Here is a 15,111-nt window from a genome sequence, read left to right as displayed (position 1 = left end):
CAACTAGATCGACACTCAACAACATGACATTCATAATTTTGCCATAAGTGATTTGCACACAATTATTGTTATTCATTGGGAGATATGTATATTTAGGATGCTCTCCCAAATGAAGGTAAAATCTCTATATAGTTTTAACAATAATCAAGTGGTAGACGCATCTACATGTAGATCATTTGGAACAAATCTCGCAAGATTTGTTATTCACACTTATGAATTTTCCAATGACTTCTAACGAAGTATGTCGACATAAATCTCGTTTGTGTATTTCATCTCAATACACTTAGTACGTTCTTTCATTATTCTCTCATGATGTGGTTACACATTTGATGTCTCGTCTTTGACATTTAGTCAATGCAACAACTCTTAAGTTGTTTATGTCCAAGAATTTTCATGTACTATCCGTTTAAAACCATATTCTGTTAAACAATGTATAATTGGCGTTATAATTATTTTCACAAAAATAATTTATACGTCACAAACATTAGTGATTTTTTTTTTTTTTTGTAAAAAATTGCATGTGTTATCCGAAGATATTGAACACAAAACAATAAAATACATTGGAAACTAAATCATAAGTGTCAATCACTTTTGAAATTTAAACGGAAGCATAGACAATATGTAGACATCAAATAGCAAAGTGCTTTTATCTTCAACACTTTATAATCTGACTGAAATCTTCTCAACAATATCGTCCCATGGCATGTCTTGAGGTACTCCCTCAATAAGACTCCATGTACTTGTAAGTACAAGTTCTCCATTTCATTTTGAAACTTTAAACTTGGACAATTGTGCTTAAAACAACACCAAGTTGTTACAAATACTACATTTAAGTAGTAAACTTGAACAATTAAATTTGTTCACAACAACACCAAGTTGTTTTTCACCAAAATTTTCTAACACGCATGTTAGAAAAAAAATGTTTTAACAAGCACATTATAGAATCGAACGTTTACATAAAACGTTTTCCAAAGATATTGCTTACAAAATAAACCATTTCTCATCATTTTTAATGCACACATAGGCAATTAAATGTTTACATAAAACACTAGGTTATCACCCGGGTGGCAACCCGGGTAGGAAAATTTAAATTACATTAATCATACGTGTATCAATAAAAGTAATGCAAATAAAGTGGCATTGCATAAATTAGTAACAAAGTGGATTTTATCATTAGGTATGAAGTTTCCTTTATAAGCCGTGTACAAAAACATCAAGAAAAAAGACAAATAATGTTACATTTACAATTTACTAAAAGTAACATGAGCTCAGTCCAGTTGGTGTAGCACGCCCTACCACATCCAACATTATAGATGCAAGTCCTCTTTGATTTAACAGACACCTAAAATTCGATATCCTTGAAGTCGTTTAATAAATCATAAACAAAGTGACATCCATACCATTGAGAGTGGGGCAGCCAGAAAGAGCTATTTTGAGCGTAAGTTCATCCTTCAACATTTCTTCTAACTCCATACTCTACCTTTTGCGGCCCAACCCATACACAATTGGTCTCCCAGTCTACAATGTCATACGATATCATGAGTAGGATGGTTATAAGAGATAGCAAGAGAGATGATCGAACTAAAAATTAGTAACTAAGGAACACAAATGACTCCCGATCACTAATCTTCGTCATGTTGTAAGTAGATACCTTCACGGTTAACTTCTAAATACCCATGTTTCCCTTTATACGTATGAGAATAAAATGACCTTAACATCTCCGTTGACCTACAAAAAGCGGAAAAAAATGAGTCATGTTGGGTGAAAAGTTCAATGCACATAAACAACTTTTAGCCAATATTTAGAGATACAATGTCACCATTTGCAGCCTTTAAAAAGCCTTGACGACCTTTGATCTTGACAGCCATTTTGATTCATAACCAGGTCGATTTCATTGGGCTCCACACCAGTCTACATAAAAATAGACTTAGTTAACTAAAAAGAAAACATATCAAACAGGTCAAAAGTCGCACAAATAGTATTTAAAATAAATTACTTTTTGAGTCCTTGTGTTTTAGTGGTTTTAACCACTTGAGTGCAAAATCAAAAAGTTTAACGCTCTAAATCCTTAGGACTCAAATGGTTATAAAAAAGTGTCTAGGGACTCAGGGCGTTAACATTTTGATTTTGGAGTGAAATGGTTAAAACCACTAAAACACAAACGCTCAAAAAGTAATTCACTCTTGAATCTATATTGTTGAACAAATGTTGGAGATATTTAAACTTTAGCACAAACTTGATACCTATTAAAAAGACATGTATATGAGAAATTTCAGCAACCATTCTTTTGTTTTTTTTTTCAAATTCATGCCAAATAGTCCATGCTAAAAAACCATGTGATCTTATTAGCAATCACTGGTTTCTTCCTGTTATCAAAAATGTACATTAATTCTCTCAAAACTTGAATCTTAACTACATAACCTTGTGTTTGCACACATATTTATAAATTAAAGATGGTCTATTTATGCCCAGTTGCTTATAAATGGTTCTTGATTTTAGTCATGTCATGTATGTACACAATGCCCATATTGAATAGTTGCGTTCAATAATGGCTACATAAATGTACATTGGTGTATAATCTTTATATAATTCAGGTTACGTTAGTGGAAATAACACGAGGTCTTACGTGTTTAGACTCCGTTCATGGGCTTCATCCAATACGATCACTGAATATTGTTTGAGCGGCCAGAAAGATTTTCAAGAACTCCATGTGTAAGGTACCTGGTGTGGCAAATTTATATAAATCATAAATAGAAACCACTATAACTTTATAGGTAATTAGGTGTACAAAAATTGGCATAGTGAAAAAAAAAAGAATTAGTTTACCTAATACAAGTTCTCTTAATAGTCATGTCCTTAACTCTTATAAATGAACTCCATCACCCAACGGGATATCAAACTCCTGAGCTAGTGCCAAAATTTACTTCTTATTGTCATAATTATTAAAAAAAAACATATATAACGATAGAATATTATGTTATTGCCTGGAACATAGTTGTTAATAGCGGCTATAGCGACCGCTATAGCGTGCTATGTAGCCATGCGACCAAGTGTCGCCATATGGGTCTTAGCGATAAATAGCGAACTTAGCGACGGTTAGGTTTTTTTTTATGTTAATATCAGTTAGATATGGCTATAAAATAGCTGGATTTATAGGTTTTTGTTAAATATACATGTAAAATAGCATATATACAAGGGTATTTTGATGTAATATACATATAAAAATTTTCAAAATTATTTTTCTAGTGTAATCACTATTTATAAAATAGTGGTCGCTATTTATCGCTATTCGCTACGTAGCCTATAGGTACCTTGTCGCTATTCGCTATCGACAACGATGGCCTGGAATCTGTTGGTTATTGTGGGTACCTATTGGAATGTTATTGAATTGCATGTCTGCAAGAATAAGAAAGTCTACAACATAGAGTTTTCCTTTCCATCCTATTCAGTAATCAATCAACTGAAAGGAACTCTACATTTAAAACCAAACATAATGCATAAAAGTATTTGATCCACATCAAGATTCTGCAATTTGAACAATAAAGCCAACGGACTAAGTGGGCCTTTTTGTTTGGTTCCCATAAAAAACAATTTAAATAGGCACTTAAGCACATAACCACACATACATAGTCCATAGCACAATGGCAATGCCCATAAATATACCAGTGGTTGCCAAAAATGTTGTACAAATCTACTTGCGTAGTCTCGGCAACATTCCAAATCATAGTCTCTAGATCAAGGGAATTAACGTCATTCAAAAGTATTAAATGCTTGTCCTCTCCCCCAGACGTTATAAGTTTTGAACCAACCAATGTTACAGATTGCCCACCTGAAATAAAAAGCAAAATACCAAAACTCAAAACATATCTTTAGCTACTTTTGCCCATCCATCTTTGAAAAAGAAACCATTTGTAGGTTTCCTAAGAATTACCTTCCACTCTAAAAATTGAGTTGTAGCAATAGTAATTTTGTGCTTGGGAACGTTGTAAAATTGAAGCCTCGCAAAAATAAAGTGGCAAGACTGGAAACCAAAAAAAAACACGTTAATTTGATTAAAAAAACTTAAAAACCGAATAAAATATTATACAAAATAAATAAACATATGTCAGTAACTATTAATAGAACAAACACATAAATGGTATGATACTACTCACTTTTATAGGCATTCTCTAACTGGGGTTGCAACAAAGGGGAAAAAAACAAAATGTAAAATTAGATTTCTGCATAAAAATACATATCAATTACTCAAAGAAACCTCGATAGACAACTGTTCTTTTTGTTTCCGAATTCCACTTTTTATGCCAGAATCCAATTATTGGAGATAGTTATTCAACCTTCAATCACCTTCACCTGATTCTAAGTCAAACACATGAGATTTCACATTCTAAGTCAAATGATTTAGGAGATTTTGTTCTGTTTTACATTTTACACGACATTCAATTCGTTTGACCCGCTCCAGTCATCCTACCAAATTTCTTCAGAACATTTTCAACCATTTGACCCATTACAGATTCAAGAAAGATGCAGAAAGGCTTTGAATGTCACCCCGACTCAAATCTCATGTTCTTGTTCTTTTGATCACTTTAGTTCATATCATTCCTATTCTTATTACCTTTTTGTAATATGTGTTTCAGAATTCTTAGCATAACTGCAATTAAGTATTATAATTTTACACATTTGAATTAATAAGTAACCATCTAGCAAAACTAACCTGCAATTTACTTTCTAATCTACTCAGGATTTCATAATTAAACACCATAATTTTACGAATAAAAACAAATAAGTGATAATTTAGCAAAACAAACCTAAAATCAACTATCTAATGAACTAAGAATTTCGTAACTAAACGGTTCTAATGAAGAAACCCACTTGAAAAGCATATAAATCTAAATAATTTTCATAAATTGGCTCCAAAATTTTCAACTAATGCCAAATTCATTTCACGAACATGATGAGAATTGATGTTAAATAGACTGTGTTCATAAGCATGAACAATTTATTCCGAAAAAACATACATACAAATCTCAATAAAATTAGAAACTTATGACTTTCAAACACTAAAGCGAATTTGAAGGAAAGTGATTATCCAATGAGCCCGGAAGCATCACAACCAACAGGTTGAATCGGAGGAACGTATTTAGAAAATACCTCAAATAGATTTCCGAGCACACTGTATGTATGTATTTTCCGTCGTACACCGGAACTCCTTTAGGAACCACACCTGCACATCCGTCTTTCGATTTAGCTCGTTCCATCAATCCTTCTCTTCGTATCTCAAAGGATTCAGATGTGAAAACTTGACACGGATATCTTATTTTGAAATGAAATATGAATATTTGATTTCTGATACTTGAATTGAATTGGGGAAATCATTGAAAAGCAATTCAAAAAGAAGAAAGAATTAGCCTATTAGGGTTTTTGATCGGCGTGAGAAAGGAAAAGAAACATCTTTATATATCTATCCATTTTGTATTTGGTACGGGTATTATGATACGGATATTCATTAATAAAAAACCCGAAGCATTTTCCCGCCCAAACAGAACTTGAGATGCAATATGAAGCTGCCACGTAGCCCAAATTTTTCTTATTTATTATATATAATAGATTTCTGTTCATTATAAACAATCTCTAACCTCGTATTCGTGATACACAATTTCTAATACACGTGTTAGAAAATTTAAGTCATTTTATATATACAAAACATGACCAAATTAAGGCATTACATGTCATCATTAAAACTCATCAAATGTCATCATTAAAACTCTACTCAAGAGTTTCACCAACCATATGAAGAGTTAGAGTCTCAATAATTATAGACTTAAACTCTAATAAAACTCATCAATGTCATCATTAAAACTCTACTTAAGAGTTCCACCATATGAAGAGTTAAGAGTCTCAATAATTATAGACTTAAACTCTAATAAAACTCATCAAATGTCATCATTAAAACTCTACTCAAGAGTTTCACCTTATGAAGAGTTAAGAGTCTCAATAATTATAGACTTAAACTCTAATAAAACTCATCAAATGTCATCATTAAAACTCTACTCAAGAGTTTCACCATATGAAGAGTTAAATGTCATCATTAAAACTCTACTCAAGAGTTTCACCATATGAAGAGTTTAATTAGTAATTAAAATTTCACTCAAATGGATTTAGAAATCACAAATTAAGGTTGGTGATAAATCCCACACAACTACACCATCACTTTATGGTGATTTGAATCTTGAAGCCAATAAACATCAACTTCAATGTATGACCTTTTGTTTCTAAACCATACAAAGAATAATATAAGTGTTTATAATCATTAAAATCAATGCTACAACAAATTACTTATATCAAATGATTACATAAAACATTTCAAAGCATTTGTATTTAACCATTTTTAACAATCATGTTAAAATGAAATAAATTCTAACGCGCACGTTAGAAATATTAACATTTCCACAAAATGTTAATTCGACTTGCTATAAACACATATATGGTTCAAATAAATAAGTCATTTCCAATACACACATTAGAAAATAAACAATTAAAAAATTGTCCAAACTAACACTATCCATGAATGTTTCTAACATACATGTTAGAATACAAATGATTACAAAAATCATTTTCAAATTTAACAGTTTTATAAACCATTTCTAACACTTTTGTTAGAAGTAAACAATTACAAAAATTGTTATAAAGCTTATGCATAAATAAGTTATAACAAGCTCGTTAGAAATAAACGATTACGAAAACTGTCATAAAACGATTACAAAAACCGTCATAAAACTTATTAGTTTGTATAAATAACCCAATTCTAACACGCTCGTGTAGAAATAAATGATTACAAAAATCATTATAAGGCTTATTAGTTTACATAAAATAAACTTATTTTTAACACTCATTTTTTAAACCATATTATATAAATAATATGATCATTTCTAACAAGCATGTTAGAACATGAAACGTTTACAAAAAAACGTATTGCTTATAAAAATAAAGCCGGTCTAACGCACACGCTAGAGAAATTAACGTTTAGAAAAAACGTATGGTTTACACTATTAAACCCCATCTAACACAAAGTTAGAAAAATTAACGATTTCCAAAATCGTTTCAAAACCAAACGTTTGAACCAAAACTATTCGTTTTGTACCACAGTACAGGATTTAAGATTGTATCTCAATCTCAATAAATCCAAACACAACAACTTGTACTACAATATATTTCCCAAAAAAAATATTTATAAGATCATAATCTCTAAAAAAAATATTTTTTTTTATTATAAATCTTTTCGTGAACCAAAAATCCTTATAAATAAGGTTTTAAGATTGTAGCAACAATCTCACGAAATCTGTTTTAAGTTTGTAGGACATGGGTCACAATTTTATAATAAAAATTACATAAATAAATATAAAATTGTAAAGATACTCTCTTTACATAATTTTTGGGAAATTGTAGTACCCGTACCGTGTACAAATCCATACAAAATTAAATATGAAATACAACATATTTAAATAAATGGATTCAAATCGTTGTCTTTGACAAGAGCTTGAGAAACGTCTTCTTGTATAATTTCTGCTACGAGAACTTGAACCGCGTCTCCTTGTGCGATCCTTCTTGGCTGCAAAAATGAACAAACTGATGTTGACGGTTGTGGCTGAGGCACGTGTTCAACACGCTTCCCTTAAAACAGATTTCGCGCCTCTACTAAAGATGACGTGTCTGTTTCCCAGGGTACAACAGCCGAAGCAGTATGTACTGCCGGAAATGACCACGCGCCCGAGGTTACACCGGATAAAATTATAGTGTTAGAACTTGTGGAAAACAATAATATGAAGGTGATGAAATTGTATAGAGAAAACATATCTCTCTAAGTACCCAACACATGGGTCTTCAAGTCTTCACCACTTCTTCAAGAATTCTTCACGCATATATATTTTTTTTCTTGTAGTTTTCTCATCCTTCAAATGAGGCACATAGCCTACCATTTTTACAATAGATGTAAGTAGTGAAGAGTTACCCTTAATTGGTGATTTATTAGAGACATAAAACTCTAATAAAGTTTCACTTAATTAGTGATTTAATTAGAGATATAAAAACTCTAATAAAAGCTAATCAAGTGACATAAAAATTCTACTCGAGTTACTAGTCACCATGAAAAGTCCATTAATTATCAGTTTATCACTAAATTAATTTCCATTCACATATTCTAATTTTCCAACAATTTTAACATTGGTCCAACCTTACCAATTTTTGAATTTTTATCTATTTGATAGATATATTCATAGATCTTTATACATGAACATCATGCTGCCACGAAACTCTTTATCAAATAAATTCCATTTTTTTTTTCAAATCACTATAAGTCATGACACGTTGTCATTCTTGCTAACGAGTACAACATTTGAATAAGTTATCAAATTCAAAATGAATAAAACAAGATTGTAAAAGGTTATGTCGCCACAACACACAAAATGTGCACGTGACTTGTTTTTTGCTCTCTTATTTATTTATTGAAGAATGAGAAGGAAAATAAACATCATTTTTTTTCATATCATATTTATCAATTGATAATGAGAGTATTAATTTCGATGTTGAGTTGTGTTACAGATATATGCTATTAATAATGGGTGTTCAAAACCGGATATCCGAAAATTCGGATATCCGAATTTCGGATATCCGAAATTTTCGGATACCAGATTTCACTATCCGAATCTGTATCTGAAATTTCGGATATCCGGAATTCGGATATCTGAAATTTCGGATACGGATTCGGATAGTGAATCGGATATCCGAAAATACAACTTTTTATTTAATTTTTATTTTTTTTATTATTTTTTTCATATTCGGAAACGGATATTTGGATAGTTTCGGATATCCGAATATAAGTTTTCGGATATTTTTCGGATATTTCAGATATTTTTCTGATATTTTCGGATATTTTTCGGATATTTTCGGATACTTCGGATATTTTCGGATACTTCGGATATTTGCGGATATTCGGATATCCGAAAAAAATGAAAATTAATTTTTCGGATATTTCAGATATCCGAAATATCCGAAAATTTTGAAAATCACTATCCGAATCCGAAAAACTCGGATATCCGAAATTTCGGATATCCGATTTTTCGGATATTTCGGATTCGGATATCCGATATTTCGGATCGGATTTTCGGATACGGATAGTTTTGAACACCCCTAATTAATATCATGTGTAGAAGTGATAATTTTTTTTAATTTATTTTTAATATTATCTTTATCGTATTACTTGTATTCCCAACCTTTCATTTTAAAAATAAAATTTCTGGGATAATTTATGAAATATCAAACATGCAAAATATGTAAATATAAATCAACTTTAGATGTAACACATAAACCTGGTTGGATCAGTCTATGTGGCAACTTATACACCATGTATTTTGTGAGATGCATTTCAAAAGTGTGGTAATTTCTTTTTTTTTTGTCAAGTAAAGTAGTCAATCGTATATATCACATATACAAATGCTGATTTTGCATAAGTGTAATTATATGTGTTAAATACTAAATGAATTAGTAGATACAAATATTGATTTTGCATTATGCCCCGTTTGCGGTGTGCACAAATAATGTATATATGTGTGGGCGCTCAGGGGGCAAAAGTGAAATGGTACTAACTTTAACGTTATTTTACTAATTTCGTGAAAATAACATTAAAAGTGGCGGATGGTTAATCATACATCATGTGGTGACGTTGATAGCTGAAAGACACGGGGGTACATGCACCAATCAGTCTCTGCCCCGATTATTTGAGTGTTATGTGTCTTAGGTCCAAGGCTTGATACAAAACTACAATCGAGCCGGAGGTCTCACTGGAAGCAGCCTCTCTATTCCTATGGGGTAGAGGTAAGGCTGTCTACATCTACCCTCATCAGACCCTACCTTATCTTTACATTGGTGGAACTTACTGAGTATGATGATGATGAAATACTGATTTTGCATAAGTGTAATTGTATGTGTTAAATACTAAATGAATTAGTAGATCTACCCTACATGCAAAATATCGATATTTATCACTAAATAATAAGAAGACTAGGAGGAGTGGTAAAAAACAATGATGGTTTATTTAATATAAATACCGAAATATTAATTAATTTTGCGAAGATATTTTACCATTACGTTAAAAGATTTACGGATAACCTAGTGTATAAATGTTCGTGTGGATTAAAAAAAAATCACCTTATGGCAACTCCTTAATTTTCAAGTTTCAAATGAGGGTGAATTTCTACTAAAATCTTCTCTCTAAGTTGGTAGACATCATCATTGTAATGTCTCACAAAATTTAGCACCTCTTGTGGTTTCACTAATCTTTGTGACAATCACCAATATTGTGTCACTAATTTTTGTAGTGATCGCCACTCTATCATCTTGTTATTGTTGGTAGTACTTAGATCGTCACTTTATCTATTCATAATAAATCAACTCATACAAATAACTATTCACAAAGTTTACAATGATCAGCACAAGACATTTCTTAATTATTATTCATAAACTTGAATCTTGATTTGTCCCTTTATCATGGAGATTAAGAGTTTTACATATTACTTTTAGATGAGAGAAATATGTACCTTTGTTTGGCAAAAGTTAGTCAAATTGTTGAAAGTGGGTCACTATCAGACGATCGTTCTAAGAAAGATTCCTTCTTATTTTCTTTGCCTCAGTTTTATTAAATTGGTTTTTATAAAAAGTCTTAGGGGGCATTTGATTCGCGAAATGTTTTGGAATTGAAATTGAAATTTGTATGGCAATTAGAATTTGAAGGAATTGGATTTGGAATTTAAACATTTGCGAAGTGTTTTGAAATTGAAATTGAAATTTGTATAGCAATTAGAATTTGAAGGAATTGGATTTGGAATTTAAACATTCCAATTGGAATTGGAAATTGTTAGAATTGGAATCTCAATTACATTTTTTATGTGTTTGGTTGTCAAATGAATTGGAATCCATCACCCGGCACCCACAACCCCTGGTTCGAGTCGAAACGATGCTGGTCGAAACTGTACGGGTCGAAACGATTCGGGTGGAAACGGTACGGGTCAAAACGGTTCGCGTCAAAACGGTTTGCGTTGAAACGGTATGGGGCTCAACGGTTCGCGTAGAAACGATATGGGTCGAAACGATTCGAGTCGAAATGAGTTGCGTCGAAACGGTTCGGGTAGAAACGGTACGGGTCGAACGGATCATGTCTAAACACTTCGGGTCGAAACGATTCGCGTCGGAACGGTTCGAGTCGAAACTGTACAGGTCTTCGATTCGAACGGTTCGGGTCGAATGAAACGGTATGGGTCGAAACGGTTCGAATCGAAACAGTACGGGTCGAAACTATTCGAGTTGAAATTGTACGGGTCTTCGGGCGAAACGGTTCGGGTCTAATGAAACGGTACGGGTCAAAACGGTTCGGATCGAATCAATACGAGTTGAAACGGTGCAGGTCGAAACGGTCGAAAATTCCAATAAATTTACTTTAATTCCTTCACATATAGAAAGGATTTTGAAATCCTTTAGTTAAAGGAAATTGAAGGAATTCATGCCAAATTCCAATTCCAATTCCATTGTCAACCAAACACATAAAGATTGGAATTGAGATTCCAATTCCATCAAATTCTGTAAACCAAACATCTTAAGAGATGGAATTTAGATTCCAATTGCCTTAAATTCCATTGAATTCCTGCGAACCAAACGCACCCTTAGCTTTTTACAATAGTAAAATGTCAAATTGGTCCCTAAGATTAGATTAGGTCACTTTTACCACTTTTGTCCAAAAATGAAATCTTTTGAATCTGGATCCCTAAGATTTTAATTTTCATGTCATTTTCATTCAAAAGGTAATCTAGGTCATAATTTTTTTGTTAACCTCCACTTTTTTTTGTTGTGTTCCTTATTTTAATGAAGGGTAGAATTGTCTTTTTATCCCTTAAATTATCATTAAAATGAGGAACACAATAAAAAAAGTGGAGCTTAACAGAAAATTCTGACCCAATTTGCCTTGTGGATGCAAATGACATCAAATTTTAAACCCCAGGGATCCAGATTTAAAAGATTTATTTTTAGACTAAAGTAGCAAAAATGACCTAAACTCAAGGATCATTTTAGTAATTCACTCTTTTTATAGTTATGTGGATATTTTATAATAAAATAACTGATCCAAAGGTTATTATACTTAGCTTTGTAGTTTCGTATCATCATAATTTCGTTTTTCATTTTAGCATTTTGTTGTTGAAGCTAGTAGTCATTTAAATCACGATTTAGAAGTGTCCAGCAATGTTTTAAAAACCGGTTTTTAAATCAAACTGGATTAGGCTAAAAAATGGTTCAATCGGTTGAACCAGGTTGTACCGAACGGTTCAATTGGGTTAACTAGTTAACTCTATAATTTCATAAATTACAACATCAACTCAAAAGTTAATCCAGAAATGCATGATTACATATTAAAAGATAATCCAAAAGTTAAATCATAATAACAAATAATCCAAAAGTTAAATCATAATAACAAATAATCCAAAAGATAATCGAAAATCATTCAATTTTCTAACAAACTCTTTCAAATGAAAGTGTACGATATGTTTAAGCCATTTGATTGTTAAATACATCAAGTTCACAATTGCATAAAATATGAAATTTACTATTATAGCCATTCTCATCAACTAGAGGATAACTATTTTCATTTCATACATATTAAATAAAAAGTTTTAGTTACGAATTATCATAATATATAAGATTACGTAAGATAAGTAACATATATAATAAAAATAAGTAACAACCTAAACTAAAATAATCTTGGGTCGGTACCGGTATTACTTTTTAAACCGGTATACCGGATTTTACCGCTGGTACAAAGCTTATGCCGTTTTACTTATTTACCGGGATGTTTCGTACCGGATTTACATTTGAAAGCGGTAATACCAGTATAACCGGCCGGTATTTACCGGTTTTTAAAACATTGGTGTCCAGTGATCAGAATGTTAAATATTTTAGTGTAATTGAAATTGACTTGGTGGTTAAATCGAATAATAATACACACAAAGCAAGTTAGAAGGTGCGGGGAGTGCACGCTTGTTTGAGTTATTATAATTCGAAGTGTACGGACGGAGCCCGTATTCTAACGGGTTCCAAGGGGGTTGGCGGGGTCCGGGGGCAGAGCCCCTGGATTTATTTTGATTAAATTGATTTGATAAAACTGCATCAGAAAATTTTATTTCTAGAAATTGCCACATTTTCGAAATATTAAACAATGGCAGTTTTATTGGCATTTTTGTCTTTAAAATTGAGATAACTGCCATTAGGCAGTTAATCATCTCTAACCCCAAATTTGTAGACAAGGTTTTTGATCATTCTTCTTCTGGTTTAGACAAATTTCACACACACATACCCTGGTTCAATTTCTCAAAAATCAGAATTGTATCCAATTAATTATTCAGGTGAACCACTGAAATAATTTGATCTGAGAGTGATTACAAGCCGTTTCTGAAAATTCCACAACACAGAAGTCCGTTTCGTGATTCAGACCGTCATACCTAGGGGTGCAAACAAGCCAAGCCGAGCCCGAGCTTGATCAGGCTAGAGCTCGAGCTCATTTAACATATGAAAGCTCGATCCCGAGCTCGGCTCGATTCGAGCTTTATTTCTAAAGCTTGAGCTCGGCTCAAAGATCATTTTTCAAGCTCGATCTTGGCTCAGGCTCGACTCGTTTAGTATTTATTAATGAATTTATATTAATTATAATTATTATTATACATATACTTTAGTTATTTTTTTATATTTATATAAATGGTAATTAATATTAATTTAAATATATGTTTAATATATTAATAAAAAATATATAAACAGAAAGCTTGTTTAGGCTCGCGAGCCGGCTCGAGCTTGATAAGCGAAGCTCGGGTTCGGGCTCGTCTACTAAATGAGCTTGTATTTAGGCTCGGGCTAGAGCACGAGCTCGTTTAAGCTCGGCTCATTCGAGTTTTTTTCGAGCCGAGCTCGAGTAGCTCGTGAATAGCTCGACTCGTTTGCACCTCTAGTGATACCGCATTGATGATTTCTTTCATGATCCTTGGACCTCAAGTTATGGAATAAGGATTTTATGGTCCAACCATGACATTAATTATGGTCTTGTTGTTGACTGATCCACGGTCGGTCCTTGGCATGACCGTACACTTTGTCAATACTTGATCTTTTAGTTGTGTAGTTGATTCAAAGAGTGGGAAGCACTTCTTATGAACATATAGTTAAACTATGGCATAAATTTAGCTACATGTTTGTATTTTAAACACCATTAATCGGATATTTTCGGATACTTCGGATATTTTCGGATATTCGGATATCCGAAAAAAATGAAAATTAAATTTTCGGATATTTCGGATATCCGAAATATCCGAAAATTTTGAAAATTACTATCCGAATCCGGATCCGAATTTCGGATATCCGAAATTTCGGATATCCGATTTTTCGGATATTTCGGATCGGATTTTCGGATACGGATAGTTTTGAACACCCCTAATTAATATCATGTGTAGAAGGGATAATTTTTTTAATTTATTTTTAATATTATCTTTATCGTATTACTTGTATTCCCAACCTTTCATTTTAAAAATAAAATTTCTGGGATAATTTATGAAATATCAAACATGCAAATTATGTAAATATAAATCAACTTTAGATGTAACACATAAACCTGGTTGGATCAGTCTATGTGGCAACTTATACACCATGTATTTTGTGAGATGCATTTCAAAAGTGTGGTAATTTCTTCTTTGGTCAAGTAAAGTAGTCAACCGTATATATCACATATACAAATACTGATTTTGCATAAGTGTAATAATATGTGTTAAATACTAAATGAATTAGTAGATACAAATATTGATTTTGCATTATGCCCCGTTTGCGGTGTGCACATATAATGTATATATGTGTGGGCGCTCGTGGGGCAAAAGTGAAATGGTACTAACTTTAACGTTATTTTACTAATTTCGTGAAAATAACATTAAAAGTGGCGGATGGTTAATCATACATCATGTGGTGACGTTGATAGCTGAAAGACACGGGGGTACATGCACCAATCAGTCTCTGCCCCGATTGTTTGAGTGTTATGTGTCT

The 15,111-nt window shown here is 32.2% G+C and overlaps 1 long non-coding RNA gene across 5 annotated transcripts; it reads right to left on the bottom strand.

Annotated features, from left to right (window-relative positions):
• Nucleotides 1-1,149: 1,149 nt before the first annotated feature.
• LOC110885484 lies at nt 1,150-5,435 on the bottom strand. 5 transcript variants are annotated; one of them, XR_004869019.1, is made up of 8 exons: nt 5,149-5,435; nt 3,932-4,021; nt 2,827-3,829; nt 2,627-2,721; nt 2,244-2,366; nt 1,820-1,911; nt 1,652-1,728; nt 1,150-1,518 (listed from the first exon to the last, which is right to left on the bottom strand). It is a non-coding gene; the product is annotated as an uncharacterized LOC110885484 (long non-coding RNA). The 5 variants fall into 5 exon arrangements; XR_002562255.2 differs by lacking the exon at nt 2,244-2,366 and having other exon boundaries at nt 2,827-2,907; nt 3,370-3,829; XR_004869018.1 differs by lacking the exon at nt 2,244-2,366 and having other exon boundaries at nt 2,827-2,902; nt 3,370-3,829.
• Nucleotides 5,436-15,111: the final 9,676 nt, after the last annotated feature.

This window comes from Helianthus annuus, chromosome 10, assembly GCF_002127325.2.
Source record: "Helianthus annuus cultivar XRQ/B chromosome 10, HanXRQr2.0-SUNRISE, whole genome shotgun sequence".
In the NCBI taxonomy this organism is placed as follows: Eukaryota; Viridiplantae; Streptophyta; class Magnoliopsida; order Asterales; family Asteraceae; genus Helianthus; species Helianthus annuus.
Note: the sequence above shows the minus strand (reverse complement) of the source record. Positions and strands in the feature narration are given on the sequence as shown.